Source organism: Acomys minous (assembly GCF_964271855.1).
Source record: "Acomys minous genome assembly, chromosome: 9".
Taxonomy (NCBI): Eukaryota; Metazoa; Chordata; class Mammalia; order Rodentia; family Muridae; genus Acomys; species Acomys minous.
In genome coordinates this window covers 39,045,216-39,067,605 of record NC_140490.1, presented here as the reverse complement: position 1 = coordinate 39,067,605, position 22,390 = coordinate 39,045,216, and the positions used below count along the sequence as shown (strand labels likewise).

Genomic DNA, 22,390 nt, shown 5'->3' with positions numbered 1-22,390 from the left:
CTGCTAGAGACTGGGGCCTGCATGTGCCTCATCCGGTCCGCCTCTACCTGTATGATTGCGAGCCATGTCATGGCTGGGCTTGAAGACGTGTGTCAGACTCAGTGACATCTCATGCAGCTGGATTCTTTCTCAGTGACCACTGGAGACTGAGATCATGGCCACACCATAGTTAGTGCTTGGCAAGACCAGAGAGCCTTGTCTGCCATTCTGCAGTATGTGGAGTCACAGCCATGATCTCTCTTATCTGGAGGGCTATGGGGCATTCAAGGTTTCCTGCAGGACTGAGGAAGGATGCGTGATGTCTAAAGAAGGGTACTCGAGCATCTATTTGGAGGATGGACTGTTACTATGGAGAACTGCAGGCAGAAAACCTATTACGGAAGCAGGCATGTTTCCCAGGTGAAGTAGTGATCCCTGCCCTACAGGAGGGCAAGACAGAATGCCAAAGAGACACACGCTTAAAGATATCTAAGATGGCCAGGTGTAGTGGTGCACACCTTTAGTCCGAGCACATGGGAGGCAGAAGCAGGTGGATCTCTGTTCATTCAAGGCCAGCCTGGCCTACAAAGTGAGTGTAGGACAGCCAGGGTTACACAGAGAAACAGAGAAACCCTATCGAAAGAAAGAAAGATTCTAAGATATAAAACTTCACAGGGCTTCGTGTGTGTGTGTGTGTGTGTGTGTGTGTGTGTGTGTGTGTGTGTGTGAGAGAGAGAGAGAGAGAGAGAGAGAGAGAGAGAGAGAGAGAGAGAGAGAGAGAGAGAAGAGAGAGAGAGATTGACTGACTGACTGATTGACTGACTGACTGAAGGGCCAAAGAAGGAAAAGCGCAGTTTCCGGTTTGGAAGCAGAATGTGAGCTCAAAGTCAAAGTTGACTTTAGCATCTCTCCTTGGGAACATGCTGCCAAACACAAGGGTCTCCAGACCACCAGAGAAACACTGTGAAAGACAGAGGGAACAGCCCGAACAGAAGAGTAGGAAGACAATTCAAACCAACACTCTCAACTCTTTTTAAAAATCATCAATTCCCAGATAATGTCATTATACTAATTTGAAAAGGAATGAGCCAGCTCAGTTTCTATTTGTGATTGCCAGCCCCATGAATACTTAATGGTCTTGGATTACAAAGCTTCCAGCCGTGGCTCTCACGTACTCAGTAGGGTTGGAGGGTGAGGAGGGACCAGCAAGGAAGCACTGATAGGCTGTGTGCCTCTGTGGGTCTCGGCTTCAATAGCATCTATTTTGAGCTGAGTTCTTTCTGAAAACTCTGGCAGGGTGAGGAAAATGAGCATTCTTCCTGCTCCTAGGGCTGGCTGTCAGAGTTCAAGAGATGATCTGTTGTGACAAATGGCAATGGCTCCAGGTTATGTGGGAGGACTGCAGGCCTCAGATGGGTAATTATCTCTGCGGTTTAATGGTGCTCATGGAGGGGGTTGATGGCGCAGTGGGAAGATGGTAGGATATGGATGGAGATTTTTATTTTTTTTTACAGGTTTCTTGTAAGTGGGTTATGCAGTCTAATCACAGACATCCCCCAGGAGAAGGAAAGATGCCCAGCCTGGAAGGACTTTAAACATGAGGCCCAGTGAAACTTCTCACAGGTGCTCCCCTGGACCAAATTATGCCCCGCCTCCAAGTGCCTATGTTGAAAACTTAGCCCCTGGTGTGGCCGTATCTAGAGATGGGCTTTTGGGATATAGGTACAGTTAAATATACAAGATGAGTGGAGTCCTGTAATTTTCTATCCCCACTTCTCTCTCTCTCTCTCTCTCTCTCTCTCTCTCTCTCTCTCTCTCTCTCTCAGATTTCTTTATTTTGTATATATGAGTGTTCTATCTGCATGTACATCAGCTCCCAGTATAGATGTCTATGAGCTACTCACCATGTGGTTGCTGGGAAATGAACTCAGGATCTCTGGAAGAACAGACAGTGCTCTTAACCACTGAGCCATCTCTCCACTCCTACTCTATGTGCACATGCTAAGAAAGACCATGGGAGCACACCCAAGGAAGATGGCCATCTATAAAGACAGGAACCTTTTCTAGGCTCATGCTAACTCTCAACTGTGGACCTCCAGCCTCTGTAACTTTGGGAACATACATATCTGTGGTGTCTGGTTAAGGCAGCTGGTTCTGGCTAAGACAGATATGTAGACGTGAGGGTGACTGAGTGAGAGCATTTGATGTGATCAAATATGTCTCCTCCCATGGAGCCAAGACAGGAATCAATCGTGGACACCAAGGCTGCTGGATTTAGGGTTTTAATCTAATAGGATTACAGGACAGGAGAGATATTATCTGTTCTGCAACAGCGAAATAATGGATACTTTTGCTCGTTCAGTTTTAGTTTCTGTATAAACACTATAAGTTCTACAAGGAACTAAAAATGTAATTTATATCTTAAGTTGCAAAATGCCTGGCATATTCCCTGCATGCCTTCTGGTTCAGTAACAAGGGGAAAATATTTTCCTCCCAGAGTTTAAACTTTTTTTTTTTTTTTTAGCTCAAGTTAGAGCAGGAGAAAGCCAGGCACCTTCTGCTACTTCCATAAATCTGTGGGGTACCTTGCCCATGGCTCTATCCTTTCTTAGCCCAGTTTGTCCTTCACTAACAGGATAAAGGAGGGACCAACTCTAACATCCTCTGAGTCATGGCGGTGTTGTTTGTGCTTGGCCCATCGGCCATGCTTCTGCCTCACTGGGGCTGTGACTGTCACTTTCTTAACCTGTGGGAGGTGGGGGCACCCTGGCATGGAGCCCCTTATGCAATCCAGCAAACTGCCAATGGTGGAAAATAGAAATGTCTTCTGAAATCGCTTAGCCGATGTGCTTTAGCAGATAAGTACACCTCTCAGAGCTCATCAGAGAAGTTTCTTTGTGCGGTGGGCAGTGGTTAATGCAGGAGCTTACATCAAAAAGTGTCAGTGGGGTTCTCAGCCACCAATGGGACTATCACACAACCCCAGGGCCAAAGGGCCATCATGGAAGAGGGGTAGAAAGGCTATGAGAACCAGAGATTGGGAGAACCGTAGAGAAAGAGTGTCTTCTGAACATGGCTATACTCATAAGCTCACTATGGCAACTGCCTAAGACCTGGGCAAGACCAAGCCAGGCAACATTGAAGGATGGAGAGGAAGGGTCTCATTAGCCTCCACCCCTAACTGAGGAGCTATGGATAGTTGATTGCTTCTGGAGAGAGAGTCAGTTTTATTTAGGGATGTGGCCCCTGGTATGACAACGGTATCATGCCCCAGGGGTTGGCCCCACACCTAGAAGTATACAGGTACCATGAACTGGACTTGATAACTACTTTGTTTTTAAAAAGGTGATAATGAAGTGGGGTGTTTAGGGGGTAGGTGTGGATCTAGGAGGAGTTGGGGGCTAGCGGAAGGGGTGAATATGATCAAAACACATTATATGACGTTCCCAAAGAATTAATAAAATGTTATATTTTAAAAGGGGGTGTGATCCAGGCATGGTGGTGCACACCTGTAATCCCAGTGTTCTGGGAGGCAGAGGCAGGTGGATCTCTGTGAATTCAAGGCCAGCCTGGTCTACAAAGGGGAGTCCAGGACCCCCAAGGCTACACACAGAAACCCTGTCTCGAATAAAAAGGAGAGAGAAGAGAAAAAAAGTGTGGGGGGGCGGTTTCTAGTGCTGTGAGGAGACACCATGACCATAGCAACTCCTGTAAAGGACAGCATTTAAATGGGTCTGGCTGACAGGTCAGAGGATTAGTCCATTGTCATCATGGTCAGCAGGATGGCGGCGCACAGACAGACATGCTGCTGAGGGCTTTACATCCAGATGGGGAGGCTGCAGGAAAAGAGTGACATGGGGACTGGCTTGGGTTTCTGAAACCTCAAAGGCCACCTTCTAGGGATGCACTTCCTCCAACAAGACCACAGCTCCAATAACACCACTCTTAGGATTCTGGGGCGACCATTTCCATTCAAACCACCACAGGGTGTGTTACGCCTCTTCTGGAGCTGAACTGGATCTAGTGAATGAGGTCTTGGCCAGTGGCCAACCGTTATGATTTCATGGGGCCCCATGTGATGTGCATAGCTCAGGAATACTGAACTAGACCCAATGGGAAGGACCCAAGACCAATGGTAGATCGTAGCCCTTGCTGTCACAGAGCTTGTGTTCCCTGAAGCAACAGGACAAACCCAAGGAGAAGGCCAGGCTGGGCTGACTGGCACATGAGGCTTCGAAAAAAGGAAAAGGTGATCTGGGAGTTGGTGGTGCCTGGGTGGAAGATTTGTTTGGGAGGTCCTTTGGGGGAAAGACAGACTTTTTTTATAGTCTCTAAGGGAATTGAAATCTGAGCTCGTCTCGACTTTTCTCATTGTTAGCTCACTCAAATGGTTTTTGAGTGTCTTTGCGTGCCAGGCCTGGGTCCTGCATCTTGAAAAGTACGTAGCCAAAGTGTATGGTATGAGGTCAAGAAAACTAGTCATACAAATTCCTTGTTCATGGAAGGAAGCTAGGTGTCTCCTCGGCAGGGAAGGCCGCTGCCGTGGCAGCCTTCTTTGATGATGGCTGCTAATTGCCTCCACGTGTGTCTCTCTTGACCCTAGTACCCACCCTTCTGTCCCAGTGGCCCCAGGTACACCTGTTTTCTGTGGGACTGGATGCCAGGGGCTGGCATAGGAAGACACCTTCAGTCTCTGGGGCTTTGCCTTCTAGCTGCTGCAAGAGCAGAGCATCCAGGCTGCTGCTTTCCCACAGGGGAGCTCATAAGAAGTTCTCACGTTATGGATCAGAACCTAATTCCAAGAAGCCTGCTAACTTAGGTTCTGAGCTGACTAGCCAGCCAGCTTGTGTATTTATCAAGCAGAGATCTGGTGGTAATGGCAGTGTTGGTGTCGGAGGGTCTGACCTCCAACTAAGTCCATCAGAGAGTTTCGGTGGGTGAGGTAGTACTGTGAGGTTGGTGGTGATTCTGAAAAGCAATAAGCCTGGCCTTAGGGCTTTTCTCTTTAAGAGCCCTTGCTATTGGAGGGGCCCTAAGGGTGAACTTGCCAAGCAGTGTTTCAGTGCAGGATCTTATGTGCAAATGCCTTTTATGCCAGCCACTTGATCTTTAGTCGATGACATGTGGGCAAGAGAGGAATTACTAGCTAGCTCTCTGGAAGAAAGATAAAAATTCTGTTTGTGTTTTGAAAGTTACCTAATTTCAAGCTATCCCTATTCCCAGGGTTGGGAAGACACAGACAATCACAGGTAGCTCTCATGAAAAATTATGGGCCAAATGTACCTTGCTGCCTCTTATGGGACACCCCAGAGCTGGGATACTCGCTACCCCGTATTGTGACTCACTTGATTCATCTTTCCTTTCATTGTGGGCCTATCAGATTTTATCACTCAAGCACAGAAATGCATCCATCCCTAAGCAAATATTTTAGCAAATTATATTAAACCTGGATCTGTCATTTCCAGCTGCCATTTCTAGTTTCTGTATCTGCAGATGTTTAATGGGACTCGAGAGGGCTTAGGCCATGGGTGAACAGTTCTAGTACAAAACAATAGTTCCCTTGTCTTGTTTTTGCTTTTTTTTATTTCTGCATGTGAGAGTGTTTTGCCTGCCTGCATGCCTGTGTGTCACTTGCATGCCTGGTGTTCACAGAAGCCAGAAGAAGGCATTGGGTCCCCTGGAACTAGAGTTACAGGTGGGTGTGAGCCACCGTGTGGGTGTCGGGAGCCACCATGTGGGTGTCGGGAGCCACCGTGTGAGTGCCGGGAGACACCGTGTGGGTGCCGGGAGACACCGTGTGGGTGCTGGGAGACACCGTGTGAGTACTGGGAGACACCGTGTGAATGCCGGGAGTGGAATGGCGGCCAGTGCTCTTAACTGCGAGCCATCTCTCCAGCCCCACAAAAACAAGTACTTTTGACCAGTTTTGCATAGCGATCTTCTACCTACCCCCGGACCAGCCATTCTAGACCACTCCATCAGCCCATTGTGTTTCCAGTGACCCCTGGGCCAGACACTGGGATGAACTGAACGAAGCAGTCTCAGCACGTAAGGGGTTTAGTTACAATGGGAGAGAGACATAGCTGTCCAGTGACCTAAATGTATTGTTCTGAGGAAGAAACTGTGCTTTCACATTTCTGTGGAAAGGTCACTTCTGACTAGGTGGTCAGAGATGACATGGAATTGTAAGCTGTGGTGGCAAAATCATCTGTAATTTGCTGCCATGATCACAGTTTTCTGTCCCCATGGTCTACAGAACAGAAATGGACCAGTTAGCATGGCTGGCTTCTCAGTATAGAGACTAAGTTCCTAATGGAATTCTGTCACATGAGTCTGCAAGAATCAGCCCACGTTGCCATGATAGCCTGGAGAGTCATGGGAGCCACCATTAATCGGACCAATAGCTTAGTATGTGGAAGAAGAGTCACAAGAGCCAGTGATAACCAATAGCCCAGCATATAGAGTGGACAGAGCCCAAAGCTCTCACCCTAGAACCGTCCTCCAAAGGAGCTGCACACACAGGAGCCAAGGCTTCGGATGTCGGGCTCTGCTCCAGTTTTCAACGTGTTACCCCTAAGGTTAAGCAATACCATGTCAATACAGAGAAGCATGTGTGCTGTGGCTTACCAATCCAGGCATGTGGGAGCGCTCCTGCTGGAGTGCGGTCTATTTCCCATGGGCCTACAAAAGGAGGCCAAGCTCTGTTCTGCCTTGGTACTGAGGGAAGATAGGGCGTCTGCTAGGAGTAGTGTTGGAGTGTGAAAGGTGACCTTTAAAATCTAGTTTCTCAAGGATGGCACAGGAATTAGGAACACTTGCACCTCTTGCTGAGGACCAGGATTTCCAGTTGATTCCCAGCACCCACACAGCAACTTTCAAATGCTTGTAACTCCAGTACCTGGGCATTGAAGGCATTGCACGCACAGAGTGGGCAGAAGTGTGTAGGCATGACACTCATACAAAGAGAATAAAGATAAAATAAACAACAACAACAACAACAAAAAACAAAGCCAACCAACCAACCAAACAAAAAACCAAAACAAAACCAAAAAACCCAACCATCCAATTTCTGTCAAATGTGATTACTCATGTGCTGATTGGCATTTGCTAAGTAGTCATTTAGGTTTGGAGTGGGCACAGTCCCACCTTGCCCTTTCTGGTAAAATAGGGCTGAAGAGATGACTCAGTGGGCTCGATGTGTCAGCCTAAGGACCAGCACCCACATAAGCTGAGTGTGCCCACTCATATGCCTGTAACTCCAGCCACTGTAAAGAGCAGACACAAGAGGGTCTACGAAACTCACTGGCCCTCCGGCCTCCAGGTTCAGTGAGAGGCCTAGTATCAAAGCAAGTAGGAGAGTAATGGAGCAAGACACATGAAATTACTGGCATTGCACAATCGCTGGCAGCCACGGAGCCAATGTTTCACCGTGCGGACATGTGAAAACTCGTTCCTAGCTGTTTGTTTTGCCATTTTAGTTACAAGGTTTATACTTTCGAGCATGCCTTCTAAGTGTAATTGATACTTGTAATACGTTTTAAAGTATACATTATACTTGGACATTGAAATATTGACCTAGAGGTATGCAAAGCAGGTATCAGTGAGGCAAGTATTTGTCACTGGATACATGAACAAAATCCTATTCTTTTCCTACAGAATGACCAGGTATTTTAGTGGAAATGTTATTCACGCTTTAGTGAATAAACAGACCAGGTCATGGGAATACTGTTTGAAAGTGGCTGGTGGTGGCTGGGGGTCGGCCAAAGCCCTTCATTTTTGAGTAGCTTTCAGGTGAGGCCAGGCCTGCAGGTCATGCCTTTGCAACACCTGAACATGGAGGTCAGCCACATGTGGCTGAAGCTCTGTCATTTTGCTACAGGGCTTTTGCTCTTGATAGGTCATTCTACCAACACCAAATTATAAGGGCAGTAAAAGGCTGTTGAATTTTAGAACAGTAGTAATGTGGTTCTTTTCCAATGTCTCAATGGCTACTGCTACCATAGCCCCCTACACACACACACACACACACACACACACACACACACACACACACACACACACACAGACACACGGACACACGCACGCATGAGCACACACATCTATCACACAGAGCCATTGGTAATTGGGTCAGGACAAATTTAATTGAGATGCCCACAAGGACAAGTCTTACACTCAACGGGCTTGGATTTAAAGGAATACAACCTGCACATATTATTTACTTTATACAGGATCCAGAACCTTGTCTCAGCTCTCCATGCATACCTGATGCTATTCCTCTGCACCTTGTTCAGGAAGCCAAGGCATACGTTCTCAGAAACATGAGGCACGTTCCTTCCAATTTGTTAGCCTCATCCCGATCTTTCATCTTCCTTTAATAGCAAAGATTAGATAGTTCTGCTGGGTTGACAGTTTTTAACTGGACTGGCAAAGACTCAGAAATCTTAAATAGCACCAGTCTCATAGCCAAGCTATCAGATTAAACAACCAGCTGGGACTGAGAAAGTGGGGGGACTCCCCCCAAGATGATGTGCATACACCAACAGATATATATAAAAAAAAAAAACCCTTCAGAGTGCTCCTTCAGGCACAAGAGAGTCAGCAAGGCCACTGCTGACTTAGCACGATGACGCCAAGACCATGAAAATAACGTTATCTTTACACATCGAGAGCTCAGCGCAGCCAGGGCAATGCCAGTCCATGAAAACTGCGAGTCTTGCTGCTCATCTGTGCAGCTCAGAAAGCTTGCTTTCCCGGGGGGAACACATCACAGCAAAACAGATGAGTCAGAAATCAGAGCATGAAGATGCTGTGAGGTGGAGAACTGGAGAGAAGGAAACTAGGAATTTAAGTGGGAGTCCTTGTGGTCCCTGGCTGAGGGATGGGGTGCTTTTGAGTGGCGGGGGGGGGGGGTTCCTAGGGATGCCCTGGCTTTGGAAGCCTGAGAGAAGTATGAAGATCTGATGGAAATGGGAGACGGTTAAGGCCGGATCAAAATAATTCAATGAATATGTCTGAAACACTCGGTAACTATCATGGAAAGACTGTGTCTTCAGAGTCCGGGCCATGATAACCTGGGAACCTAAAAGGAGATTTAACATGAAGATTAACATTTACACTTGGGTTGTTCTTATAATGTGTAAAGCATAAATATCTGAATTAAAGAATTATTTAGATTCCTTCATTTAAAGATCAGAAACAAGCCAAGGATGTCCACAGGATGTCCGCTCTTAGTTTCTGTTCAACACTGTAGTAGTGATTTTGGTAAGATAAGACAAGAGAAAGAAAGACATACAAACTGGAACAATATGAAACTTTCTTTATTTGCAAGCAATATGATGACGTACGTAGAAAATCCTATGGAACCCATGGAAGAAAATACTAGAATTACATGAATTTAGTGTCATTATGAGGCCACACACAAAATTCACAGGTCCGAGGCTTAGTTTGGAGCATGTTAACTTTCAGGTGTGAAGTTGAACTTGAAATTGAAGATTTGGGGAATAAATGATGTAGAGAAACAAAGAAAAAGTATGGCGGATGAAATCTCCTAAGGAAGACTGAAGGAAGAAAAGTTGCAGGGTTGAGGATGATTCCATATATTAACTATGACATTTCACATGGCTGATGAGTCCTGAGTATAGAGGAGGGACTTCCGGGGCCTACACTGTGGTGTGCGCTCAGTAGAGAGCCATTTGTCCCCCAGAGGCCTTTCAGCTGAACACACTGATAGGCTGCAAGGGGCTGTAGGAACTCTGTCGCTGTCAGTGAGGTCTCGGCATGGTGACTACTCCCATTGGCTGTTTAGCAGGAGTGCTTCTGTGGTGAACTGCAGGGCTGTCTTTTCGTCTGGCTTTGTATGCTTTATTACCTGGTCCAGTCCCCAAGTGGGGCCTGCTGCGCTCTGGAGTTCTGTAGAGACAGGAATCCTCAAATCCATCACCATCAGCAACGTGCTGTCAGCCTGGGGGCTTCTCTTGTTGATGTTCCACTTCTGTCCCACCCTCCGAACCTCAGGAAGATGAAAACTCAGATGCTGGCCTCAGGATATTGATGACTACTGTAAAATATGGAGCCAAATGGATTTATATTTTTTTTCCTGAAGACAAAACATAGCTTGCCTCTGCTAAGATCGTATCTACTTAATGAGCAGAGGCGGTATAATTAAGGCTTTTCTCCAGTGCTGTAGACGTGCCAGACCTGCTGGAAACTTTGCTTGGTTTTCATAAATCAAGTTGGTTTGGACCTTCACGTACTTAGGGGCCGGCTCTGCCCCGTGTTAATGGAGGCTGTCCCAGTGGCATTTTGTTTTCTCTTTTTCACAGCTAACCTGCCCTTGATCACAGGGAAGTTCTTGGGTGCTGTTGACCATGCCAGATGGCTGCTCTTAAGGCAAAGGCAGACCATGGGATAAAGGAGTGTGGCTGGCCAGTGGGTTGGGTGAAGAGTCTTCATGGGGTTCCGAGACTGAATCCTCCTGCTCCAGGGAACCTTGTACTGTCCTGGACGAGGCAGCCCTTGGCCAGGGAGCAGCCTTCACTTTGGTGGCTTTCTTGGCTCTGTTGAATATAAGAGGTCTGAAAGTTTTTCCCTTAAGAGCCTTGTGAATTAAGTATATTTGCAATTTACATTCTAAGCAAGCTGTGTGGACTAAATATGCTGGCTGCATTGTTTTCTTGGCTCTTATTCATTTGTTAATAATGTGTTGTTTTTTTGGGAAATGGTCCTTGCTTTGTTGGCTTGCAAGAGGAATCCAAGAGAAAATGTCACGCTGAATTCTGTGCTAGAATTCAAAGCAACACGTGTGCAGGAGTGATTTGGTCAACCAAGGTTACAGTTCCGTAAAATCCTATAACTAGTGGGTCCAGACAAACGGTGAACTTTGGGTGGCAGGTTCTGGTTCAAATATGGCTTCTGATGAGCACACGGAACAGAGCAAGGGATCAGGGGACCCAGGGGCCCTGGGGAACACGTAACTGTGGCCTCTGACAGGGAATCAGGGGAGGGGATGGCCCTGCAAGTGTTGACCCTGTGGCACACAGGCTGGAGGAAGTGCACAGAGAGTGTTCTGAGAGCTCTGGGCTTGCCGGGTGGGCTCAGGCTTGCCATGTGTGTCAGCTCCCCTGTCACAAGATTGCAGCACATACTTGCTGGACACGACGCCTCATTCTGAACTGGGCTCTTTTTACAGCCACAGCTGCTCAATTACGTTTCTGAGTTGTTTCCTGATGGGCAGTGGGGAAAAGCTGAGGACAGCTGCGGCCTGAGTGGGGAGGAGGTCCGAGCCCTTCTGCGTTTGTGGCCTTGCCTACCACATGAAGCTAAGTTTGCATGGCTTGGAGAGACGTGGGGCTGAGTCTCTAAGCTCTTCCCTGGTGACCACGTCAGTATGAGTCTTCGGGCCTCAGATGACGGTGGAAGGTGGAAGCCTGAGCAGGTATGCCTTTCCAGGTGGTGGTGGGGCATGTGACATTGTTTCTGCAGAGAAGGTCATTTCCCATTAGAACTTGTCTGTCTGAGTCTCGTCTGTGTGCATGCTCGCAGAGGGGTGACTTACCCTCTGCTACCTACCCCTCAGCACTGTCAGAGAGGTCAGGACAAACAGCAGCTTACCTTTGAAGGCTGACCTCCTGAGAGAAGGTCCAGTCCTATTCAGTCGATATTTGTGGAGCAATTGGTCCTGCCAAGATTCATGTTCTTTCTGGGGGACCATGCAAGGTTGGGCCTTTGGAACTTTCTAGTTAGTGGACTGGCAAGCCCACTAAGTTACACAAGTTCTCAGCAGGTACCAGCATTTACTAGACTATTATGGGTAACATAATTTCATCTGCATAATCTCATTTAATCCTTCCAACTCCTCCATCTCATCTGTTTGACACTGGGATTATTATCCCATTTTCCAGATGTGGAAACAAAGGTCTGTCTGGGAGCTGCATAACACAGGCTGGGAGAGGCGTGGGGACTGATATCTCATTACCGTGCTGTGGAGGGACTCGACGTTTGGACAGGCTTCTGGAAATGAATAGAACCTCACCAGGTGGCAGATGGGAAAAGATGTCTCCTGCAGCAGGACCAGTCTTAGCACATGTTGCTGTGTTGGAATTTAGCTGAGGTAGCCTCTGACCAAGGTCTGCTGTGTGAGCCTGGCATCATCTGCAAGAGAAGTCAATGTACGATGAAGACTGTGAGAGCTCCCAGGATCTAGGGCAGTGGTGGCTGTTATCCCAATGCAGACGTGATTGCTGGAGCCATCTGGCAAGCCCTGGGTGTTCAGGTTCCTACCCTTTCTGGTGCCTCTGTCACCTTGTAACATTCATGATGTAGCCAGTGTTCTGTGTTTCTGTAACTGCCACCATCCCAGAGGCTTAGTCACATTGCCTCTGGTGTTTACCACATCCCTGCAAAGCAGCCTAAAAACCCAAAACTCCATTGGGCAAGACTTCCTCTTGAAGACCTAATGTGCGATGACTTCCTCTTGAAGACCTAATATGTGATGACCTCCTCTTGAAGACCTACTGTGTGATGACCTCCTCTTGAAGACCAATGTGCAATGACCTCCTCTTGAAGACCTACTGTGTGATGACCTCCTCTTGAAGACCTACTGTGTGATGACCTCCTCTTGAAGACCTTATGTGTGATGACCTCCTCTTGAAGACCTACTGTGTGATGACCTCCTCTTGAAGACCTTATGTGTGATGACCTCCTGAAGGATACTGTGTGATGAAGCTGGGAGCCAGCGACAGGTCTGTGGATTGCAAAGCCACGCTCTTTGTGTGATGTGAAGGGTGTGTCACGGGAGACTGCGTGAGATGAAGGCTGCCTTCCTGCTCCTCTTCTGCCTGAAGGCCACTTACTTTGGTATGAGTTGATAGTGAGCCCATTATCTGCCTCTGATTTCACCGATCAGGAGTAAACTTCAACCGTGGCGTGCATGGAGGCTGTGGGGACATGCCTTCTTTATCACCTCCCACCTGTCTCCGTGCTAACGCAGACAAAAGCTCTCAGGGTGCCTTTGCTCAGCTCAGGTATGCACCAGGAACAAACCCAGCTTTTATCCAATTCACGGGCAACAGGAGTATTGAGACAATACCAAGAGTCAGGACTCATGGACAATTTCTCTTTTGTTTTTTGTTTTTTGTTTTTTGTTTCTTCTTTTGCTTACATTTGGAATTTACAGATGTGAAGCCACAGCTGGCTTCCTCCTTTGTGTGAGGGCCCCTAACAGCCAGTCAACTGAGTTTTCTATTGTCATTTTTCACAGATTTAAAAGTTGTTGGCAACCGCGCTGTGCTATTTTGTTCGCATAGTTATTCACTGAGCGTGTGAACACCCTGGAGCACCTCAGCTGTGGCCACGTTCACTGGACGCTAGGAAGTAGCTCAAACCTGGTGTGTGTGTGTGTGTGTGTGTGTGTGTGTGTGTGTGTGTGTGAAATCAGGAAAAAGAGGTTTGGTTTCCTCCTTCATTAGATGCATCAACGACTGAGAACAAAGCCTGACATGTGTAGTTTGTGTGACATGTGAGTTTGGCTTCACCCTGCATCGTCATGACATGTGGCCTGACATTTGCCTACTCTTCCATAATTCTCACAGCAAAGAGTCCACAGAAAGGAAGGCCGCTGGGCCTCCTTGGTAATGACAGGTGGTAGCAGAGACCACTGAGCCACGTGGAGGACTGCTTCTCTTGGTACCACAGCTGTGTCTGCCCCTCGTCAGTGCATCTTGGGCAGAGGCAGCCGCGAGTTGTAAAGCTTCACAGATCAAGACCTCTAGACGCATCTTTGCTTCCCATGCACCCACACTCTCATGCACAGATGGCACAGACCTGTAACCCCAAATGCCAGGGAGACTGAGGCTGGAGGGCTGACATGAAAGAAAGAGTAATAGAGCATACAGTACAATGGACTCACTAAGAGAGCTGCTCAGGACACAGAGCAAAGGGAACACGGCCTCCGAATACCCAGAGGTAAGCAGTGTGCTAGCCAGCCTGTTAGAGAGAAGCAAAATTGGCAATGCTAGGGTGTATGGTTTTGTTCATCAGGACAGACCAGGCCTTAGGCCCATCCCCCAAAACATGCCTTCCTGGACAGCTCAAGGCGGGCAGTGCAGGGTCACAGTTACACTTAAGTTCTGGTCTACTGTTAAGTCACCAGTGCTTTTATCAGGAAAAGCACAATCCTGCTGGGTGAGCAAGATGAAGCTGGGTTAAAAACTATTCAAAAAGACGACGAACACTGGTGTGCTTAAAATAATCCTGGCAGTATCTTTGCTGTGTAAATCTCCCATCTGCCCAAGTGGCCAGACTTGCAGTCTCCTGTCTCTGCTTAAATTGTTCGAAGTGTAACCTGGGGCCAGGACCTGAAAGGATGGCGGCATCTGTAAAATGCATAAGGCCGAGGTGTGCATATGCTAGTAAAATCTATTCAAGGCTGACTTCTCCTTGGCCATTATCTGTAATCAGCCACGCACTTCTCTTTTTCTTTTCCCATCAAAGAACCTTTCCTTTATTTCTGAGCGTGCAAGATGATCCACTGGGAAGGCATATTATTTAACAGGGCAACCTAGGCTCTTTAGAGAGAGGCAGGGGTAGTAGGGACAGAGGGAGGCTAGGGAGACACAAAAAGAATCAGGAATCAAGGCTGGTAACATAGAATTAACCATGCTCCATGTGGATTGTATTGGTCTTTTCTGCTAGTATCAGGCTGTGCAGCCGATCAACTGTGGACTGACTTCTCTTATACCCCTGTTCCTCTGCAAGATCCTGAAGTCCTGACACAAATGGGTAGCCAGGGTTTGAGCATGTTAGACCTCAGGCCTTTGGTTTGGGGAGACCAGTAGGGCCAGGGTGGCCGGTAATCTTGCTTAGCAATCAGCAGTCTCCCAGCTTTACAGACAGCACAGTTCAGTTTGTGTTCAGAGGGGCCTCTTGGGCTTTGAGACACAGAGATGGGGTCACTTATTCCCTCCCCCCACCACTCCACCCCCCCTTCCCCCCCCACCCCGTGTCCACAGCTAGAAAGGCATGCCCTGGCTTCCTCAGGCTATAGAGCCAGCCTTTGGTCCTCCCTGCCACCCCGGGCCAGAGTAGGATTACAAGGTGCTCTGCAGAACAGGTGCTGTGGCAGGACCCGCAGGGCCCGTAGCTTTTGTTGTAACATGATTCCTTGGAGCATAGGCCTCCAGGACACTCCAGGAAATTCCTCTGTAGAAATTCAGAAAGCTTTGCTTAATTTCCTGCCTGGGCCTGTTGTGGTAGAGGGAAAGGCGCTGGCCCAGGGGGCTGAGGGTCTGTTTGGTGCCTTCCTGGCTCATACTAGAACTTTTCCTGTAGCACCTTGTGGGGCTAAGGCAGGAGGCCTCTGCCAGGATCTTTGTTCCTGGGTTCACTGAGGCTCTCTCCCAGAGGCAAGGTGGTCATCCAGCTCCCAGTAGAGCAGCTCCGGGTGACAACGTGACTTCCCATGGAGCTGTGCTACAATCCAGTAGCATTGCACAGCAGATGCACGCCACACATCAAGTCTCAGGGCAGTCTCATCGGGCAGGCAGCCTGCCTGGCGCTGGGGCATGGCTGTCAGCCAAGCATATACACTTCACATACATCCCTTCGCCAAAACCCTAGGCACATTAATATTTTGAAACCTCAGATTGGGTCTTTAAAAAAAACAAAAACAAAAAAACCAGAACCACATGCTGGCGGAGGCAGCGTGTTCCTGGGCTACAATGTTTTGCACTTGGGTTGGCGTTCATGGGTTTGTTGGAATTCTGCTTCAGTCTGCCTACCTGTGATGTCACTGCCTACCTGCCATGGGGGCGTGGCCTTGCCCAAGGCTATATAAAAGGACAGACCCTCCTCATGGCTTTTTCTCTTACCCCCTCTCTCTCACTCCCTCTCTCTCTTCTTAACCCCTTTCTCTCTTCCTCTGTCTGTCTCTATCTCTGTCTGTCTGTCTGTCTGTCTGTCTGTCTGTCTTTCTCTTTCTCTCTCTCTCTCTCTGGGGTACCCCTCTCCCTTTCCTTCTCCCCCATGCTCATTTAAGAAACCTTATATAATCTAACATCTGACATTTGTTGTCCTTATTACCGTATCATCTTATCTTAATCATAAAAGGGTTGCTTGGTAGAGATCAGCTGTGTACCAACTCCAGCATGCCTAGGCAGGGCCCTGCCCTCCTGGGACTGGGTTTCTCTGGCCGTGGAACAAGAATGTTGGAGCAGGGAATCTTCACGGGCTTACAGCTTTGAGAGTTTATGATTTTTTGTGGGGTTGGAGACTCTGAAGTTCGCTGGTTTATAGGAAAGTTTATATGAAATCCACAAGGGCCTATGATTGCCTGTAAATGTTTGAAACGTGTTTTTTTTTCCCCCCACAAGTCTAAACACAGGCAAACCCGGCAAGAATGTAAACAGTGCTCAGAAAAGACCTTTCTGCTAGAGCTTGCTGGAGTCTGGATGAGGGAAAGAGTAGCAAGGAGGAGGTAGGAGGTGGAGCTGGAGGCTCCATCCGTGACTGCCCAGGGAAGGATGCAGCTGCTGGATGCTGGGCATGGCCGGCCGTAGTTCCTCACCTCTCTCCCATAACACGGACGTAAAGGATTGTGTCCCTGACTTCCAACTTCTCTGCAGAGGGCCCTGCAGAGTCCTTCCTGCCAATTTGGAGTCCTTCTTGAAGCCCCCAAACCCTGAGGGTTAGTGTCCTCAGCTAGATGGCCCCTGGGAAGATGGAGCACAGGCCCCAGAGGCCAACTCCAGCCTGAATTCCTCCTCTGTCTGAGTGTCCGACAGCCTGGGCCCCATAGGAGACGCTCCGTGTGGGACCTGCTGCTAGGCTGGTAATAATACAATCAGAAAGATTGGTGTCTCCATCAGTCTGGAGTCAGCGGGTTGTGACCCCCCCAGGAACAGGACATGAGTCTAGAGAGCTGTCTTCTTTCCATGTCTGTGCCTCCATACACAGCGCTGGCATCTGACTTGATGGTGGCCGAAGCGTGGGAAGGAGGCATGGACGGGGGAGAATCATGGATGAAGAGGTGGCATTGGCCTGATGAGAATGGGCCCGTGGGCCTGGGATAGGCAGCCTGAGGAGGTGGCTTTGTTCTGAGACCGGAACTTTTAGCATCTATTGTGCTGAGTATGGGAGAGCAACCCTAGGCCACACAAATGCATAGCAGACCTCCACAGCTCAAGGGCTGGACCAGAAAGCGCTGGTTAACAGAGCAGAGATTCCTGGAGGCTGTGTGCTAGGTGGCTCTGCCTGTGGCCTGGGCATTGGGATCCCTTTGAGTTAGGACGGCTGTGTGGATGCAGGAGGCAGGGCGTGCGTGCCCATCACAGAGCCTTAGTCATGGCCCAAGCACTGCATCCAGACACTTGAGTAGGAAGTTGAGACTCATGACTCATTCAGGGTCGGAGGGAATTAATAGAGCCCTTCCCACTTCCACCCACTTCCGGGCTCGTCCTGGCAGGGGCCACTCTCCACTTTTGCCTTTGCAATTATTTGCATCTTTCAAATGTGCCTGCTCAGGCTTCCTGCAGGCTGATTGTTTCAGCTAGCACACAGTTGAGAAGAGAGTGGGCAGCTATTTCTCAACATGTGTCCTAATCCAGTGACAAAATGACCTCTGTCCTCAGAGGGCAGGAGAGGAACCAAGAGAAGAAGTGGGCTGGGAGGAGGGCGCAGCGGGCTCGAGGCAGGGGCTGTGATGATGATGATGAGGGAAGCCAGGGTGCTGCTGTTCTCACAGGGCCTGCAGGGGAACCCGCATAAACCCTGCCCATCCTCCCAACCTTCCTGTTTGAGACCCACCCAGCTCTGGAGCCAGCAACTCTTTCCAGCCTCGTTGAGTTGGCGAGACTTGCATCCTCAACTTGTGAGTTCCTGTGTCAACTCTCCACATACTGCAGGCCCTTGCTACCCAGTGTGTGGTCCATGGTCTGGAAAGGGTCGTGGCCATCAAAGATTTGACTTGTTAGGAGGGGGGGAGGAGGGAAAAGGGCAAGAAGAGAGCATTTATGAGCAGGTTATGTAGGGTCTCAAGATTTCTGGAGAAGGCTCTGCAGCTCTCAGGACATTCCTCAACCAAGACAGTGTTTGCTTTGTGACCCTGAACTGTGATGTTATGAAATCAAGGCCGCAACTTGGAGACAGCGTAAGTCTGAGAGCAAAGGGACCGGAAGTGACCAATCTTTTCCCCAACCTCAAATTCCGCAGATCCCAGAGTGACTGTTTGCTTCCCCGGTTTCTCTTTCAAAAAAGCCTAGCCTACCAAAACAAAGGTCAGAGCAACCCTGGTTGTGACAGAACCACATTTGGTGACGGGCCAGTTCTCCCTTTTCCATCACCGGTGCATGCACATGGACTTGCTTAATCACCAGGCTGGGAGACCTTGCCAGCATCCAAGAGGGCAGACTGTGGTGAGAACCACTCAGGGGCAGTGCTTGCTGCGTATAGCAGATAGGAACCTCCTGGCATAGAATTCTCAGCAACTAGCCAGGCTCACCAGGAGGGGGTGGCCTTGGAGTTGATCATCCTTAGGATGAGGGATGGCCCAGTGAAGCATAAGCTCCCACATAGCCCTGGTTGTTAGTAAGTGGTTGTGGTCAGCCTGGCCTTGGCCAGGGTCTGGGCAAATGACAGAAACTACTCAGCTCATAGGAAGGTTCTCAAAGGGTGGGTTGCTTAGAATCCAGCAGAACTGAGAACATCTAGGCCCTGTTCTTGGGTTAAGCCTGCTGTCTTATTGGTGGTGAGAAGAATTTATTTTCTCTCTCCCACAGCCACTTTTTCCTGACTGTGCTGGCTCTGTCTTTTGCTCAGCAGTTTTATTTGCTTGGCTTTACTTGGGTATCGATGTGCTGTCATGTGTTGGTGTGCTCCCTGCTTACCCTCTGACGCCATCTCCCAGCACACCCCCTTCCCTGGGCCAGTCACGAATTCATGGCAATATGACATTTAAGTCCACCTTCGTGATGGGGGAAGAGGTGGGTTTTGCAAATGTTTCCCCTACCTGTTGACACATGTAAATCTTGCCAATCGAGGGACTGGAAAGGAAGGAGGAATTGTCTCTTTCTGTTTCCTGTGAGCCTGGTCAGGACACACTTCAGAGGTTCAGGCCCATGGTTCCAGTCATGCTGGGTGGGGGACACTTCTCTCCAATGCCTGAATCAGTAGAGAGAAAGAGTTTGAGTTCCTGTAGTACCCAGTGGCTGTCATCTCTTCCTGCCCACAGGCACCTTTTCTGGAAGTTTCCTAGTATAATGCTCTGCCTTGGGAACCACCTTCCCCTAGCCTTCCCGCTAGTGGCTCTATAGCAAGCATGTTCTGTGTTATGGAGCCTTCCTGGGCACTTTTCTTCTGCTACCACAGGTGGTACATTCCCAGCATGCCTCATCAGCATCTATAAGCTTCCTGTGGTCTATAGAGCAGGGCTATGCCCTCTCTGGCCAGCAGGGAGGAAAGGGCTTTTACCTATGGTGTGGTAGCCACCACTTATGTCTGCTATACCTGGAATTTCAGGATTCTCATTAGATATTACTGGTTATCACACCAAAACTACAGTAGCAATTCTGTTTGCATTGCTTTCACAGTGTCTGTGTCTAGATCGCACTTTATAAACAGAACTTTGCGCAGAACATCGATTGTCCGCTAATGTGAAGTAAGGGCCAGCTGGAACTGGAGAGCCGTATAGCTTTGCGGGCAGGGCTCACGGTCTGTCTAGGTGCTCAGACTTGGGTGGCCAGAGTTATATTAGTGACAAGAAACTCAGAACGTCTTAAGTCACTAGAGGGGACACTAATGATTAGGTGGACAAAGTGACTCGCTCAGTAGCTGTCAGTCAGCAGCTCATACAGGAGCCCATGGAAATGGATGTGAGTTGGCAGGGCCATGTAGGGGCTTGGCAGGTGGATGTCTGGCTTTCTGCCTGGGCACCTAATCTGCCTATAGGACAGGCAAGCACTAAACTCCTGCCGGCCACCCGGTGGCAGAATGATTCCATTGGCCTCAGCTACCATGAACATGACATACATTTGTGTCCCTGGACTAGATACATTTCTAACAGTTGATTTGCACACATCATTCTCAGCAATGATGGATGCAGGATTAGGACCTTCTCTAGAACCCTTCTGATCCAAGCTTAGGAAGCAAGCAATGGGCCACTGGCAAAGGTGAGCACTTCACTGTCTCTCCAGTTAGCTGAAAGTGGCTGTGCTAAGTGAAGGTCACAGTGACTTACAGAGGATTTAGCTGCAGGGCCTGGAAGGTCAGGGCTCTGATTTATAGGACATGATGTCTTCTTAGAGTCAGAGACAACAGATTGTGCTACCTCCCCAGAGCCAGGATACACCAGTCTAGAAATGAAAGAATGCAGCTGGAAGCCACATCTCCCTCTCTCTCTCTGAAAAAAAAAAAAGGATTTGTTTATTTATGTATATGAGCACTCTATTTGTATGTATGTCTGCATGGCAGAAGAAGGCATCATATCTCATTATAGAAGGTTGTGAGCCACCATGTGGTTGCTGAGAATTGAACTCAGGTCCCCTGAAAGAGCAGCTAGGGTTCTTAACTGCTGAGCCGTCCCTCCAGCCCATTTCATTAAAAGATTTATTTATTTTTATGTGCACTGGTGTTCTGCCTACATATCAATGTGAGAGTGTCAGATCCTCTAGAACTGGAGTCAGACAGTTGTGAGCTGCCAAGTGGGTGCTGGGAATTGAACCTGGGTCCTCTGGAGGAGCAGACAGTGCCCCTTAACCATTGAGCCATCTCTCCAGCATGGAAGCCGCATCACTTACTATTTTACTTCATGATCTACAGACAGAATTGTGGCTTCAAACACAGATCTTGTGGCATTTTATTCCCCAGGTGTGACACAGTCTTCATCATCTTGAAAACAGAGGCGCTGTAATTACCCAAAAGGGCCCCTCACAAGCCTGGGACTGTTGCTACTTCCACCTAGGAAGAGGCAGTGGGAGGGTCATGAGACATTCCTATGAGAGTCCAGTTACCCCCTACCCCCTGCAGCTGCATATAGTCCTGCCTCAGTTGCCTGTGGTCTTAGAAGGTGCTAGAATACACGGGAGGTGATGGGTAACTGAAGAAGAGACTCCGTGCATGTGGAGTTCAGGAGTGTCACCCATGTCAGGGTGGGTCTTCAGGGATGTGCTATTTGGGGGACCCGCATATACTCCTGTATTAACATCTCACTTGTGGTCCTGTAAGAAACCCCAGTAAAACCACTGATTCAACAAGTCAGACCTGAATGGAATCATTTCTATGCTCTCTCCTTGGCGCTCTGTCTTGAGGGACTTTGCTCACCTCTCCGCAGTGCCAGTGTAGGACCCAGCACCATGGTTCCCTTGAGCTGAAACATAAGACTTGGCCATCTTGGGGAAGAAGGAGTCACTCTACTGGTTGGAATGGTTGATCCTAACCACCTAGGGCAATGAGGTTGTAGCCATGTAGTGGGACAAGAAGGATGATTTCAGGAGCCCAGGGGATGCTCTGGGTACCTCTTGGACAACCCTCATTCAGTACTAAAGGTTAAAGGGAAAAGGTCATCAAAACACAGGCAAGATACCTAAGGACTTAGACCCTTCAGAAATTAAGGTTTGGGCCATTTCACCAGATAGGAGCTCCCCATGCCCTCCCCCTCCCCTCACACCCTTCCCAGCCCCAGAGCATGAAGAGCCTGGAGAATGACTTCCGACAGCTGTGCGGAGAGACACAGCAAGGCCTCATCACACACAAGGCTCACAGCACCCAGCAGGGATGACTGGGGTACCCCGATCCAGAGAACAAACCAAAGGTGATGTCATCAAATCAGGGGCTCACAAACATCTGGCAGAGGTTTGCGGGGGAAGCCTTGTTGAGGGAGTCAGCCTCAGTCCTGGGTGGGAAAGCCCTTGGGTGTGGCTTCCAGGTAAAAGAACCAAGTGGCAAACAGCAGCTAGGGAAACATCAGGCGCTTACAAGTACCCAGCAGAAATGACTGTGGAGGCTAGCTGGCACTCTCAACTGAGAGGTCTGGGCCAGGGCAGGGCTCCTCACGGCCCAACTTCCATCCTCCCATTCCCATGGCAGGCATTTTTATGTCCTGTGAGAGACAATAGTAACTTCTATTGGGAATGTCTTAACCTTCTAGCTGTCTCTTTTAATACCCTTAGCTCTTTGTGGTTTTCTTTTCCCTGGCACAGAATTACGGTGTGTGTGGGGGGGGCGGTGCGCATGGGGGGAGGCAGCCTGTCCCAGGAAAAAGTATTATGGAGAACATTTGAAATAAGCACCGTGGAGTGTAGGACAAGAGGTCCCACCCTGCTCCCAGAGTCTACCTGCGACAAGCTTAAACCGCAATGGCAACTTACCAATATGGTTTATGTAACAAGATATTGGTGAGGAGCCTGGGGAAGGACCGAGAGAT

The 22,390-nt window shown here is 48.8% G+C and overlaps 1 long non-coding RNA gene across 1 annotated transcript; it reads right to left on the bottom strand.

Moving 5' to 3' along the window:
* Nucleotides 1–17,681: 17,681 nt before the first annotated feature.
* LOC311606002 lies at nucleotides 17,682–20,364 on the bottom strand. Its single transcript, XR_014782150.1, has 3 exons — nucleotides 20,207–20,364; nucleotides 18,980–19,131; nucleotides 17,682–17,937 (listed from the first exon to the last, which is right to left on the bottom strand). It is a non-coding gene; the product is annotated as an uncharacterized lncRNA (long non-coding RNA).
* Between the last annotated feature and the right edge of the window lie 2,026 nt (nucleotides 20,365–22,390).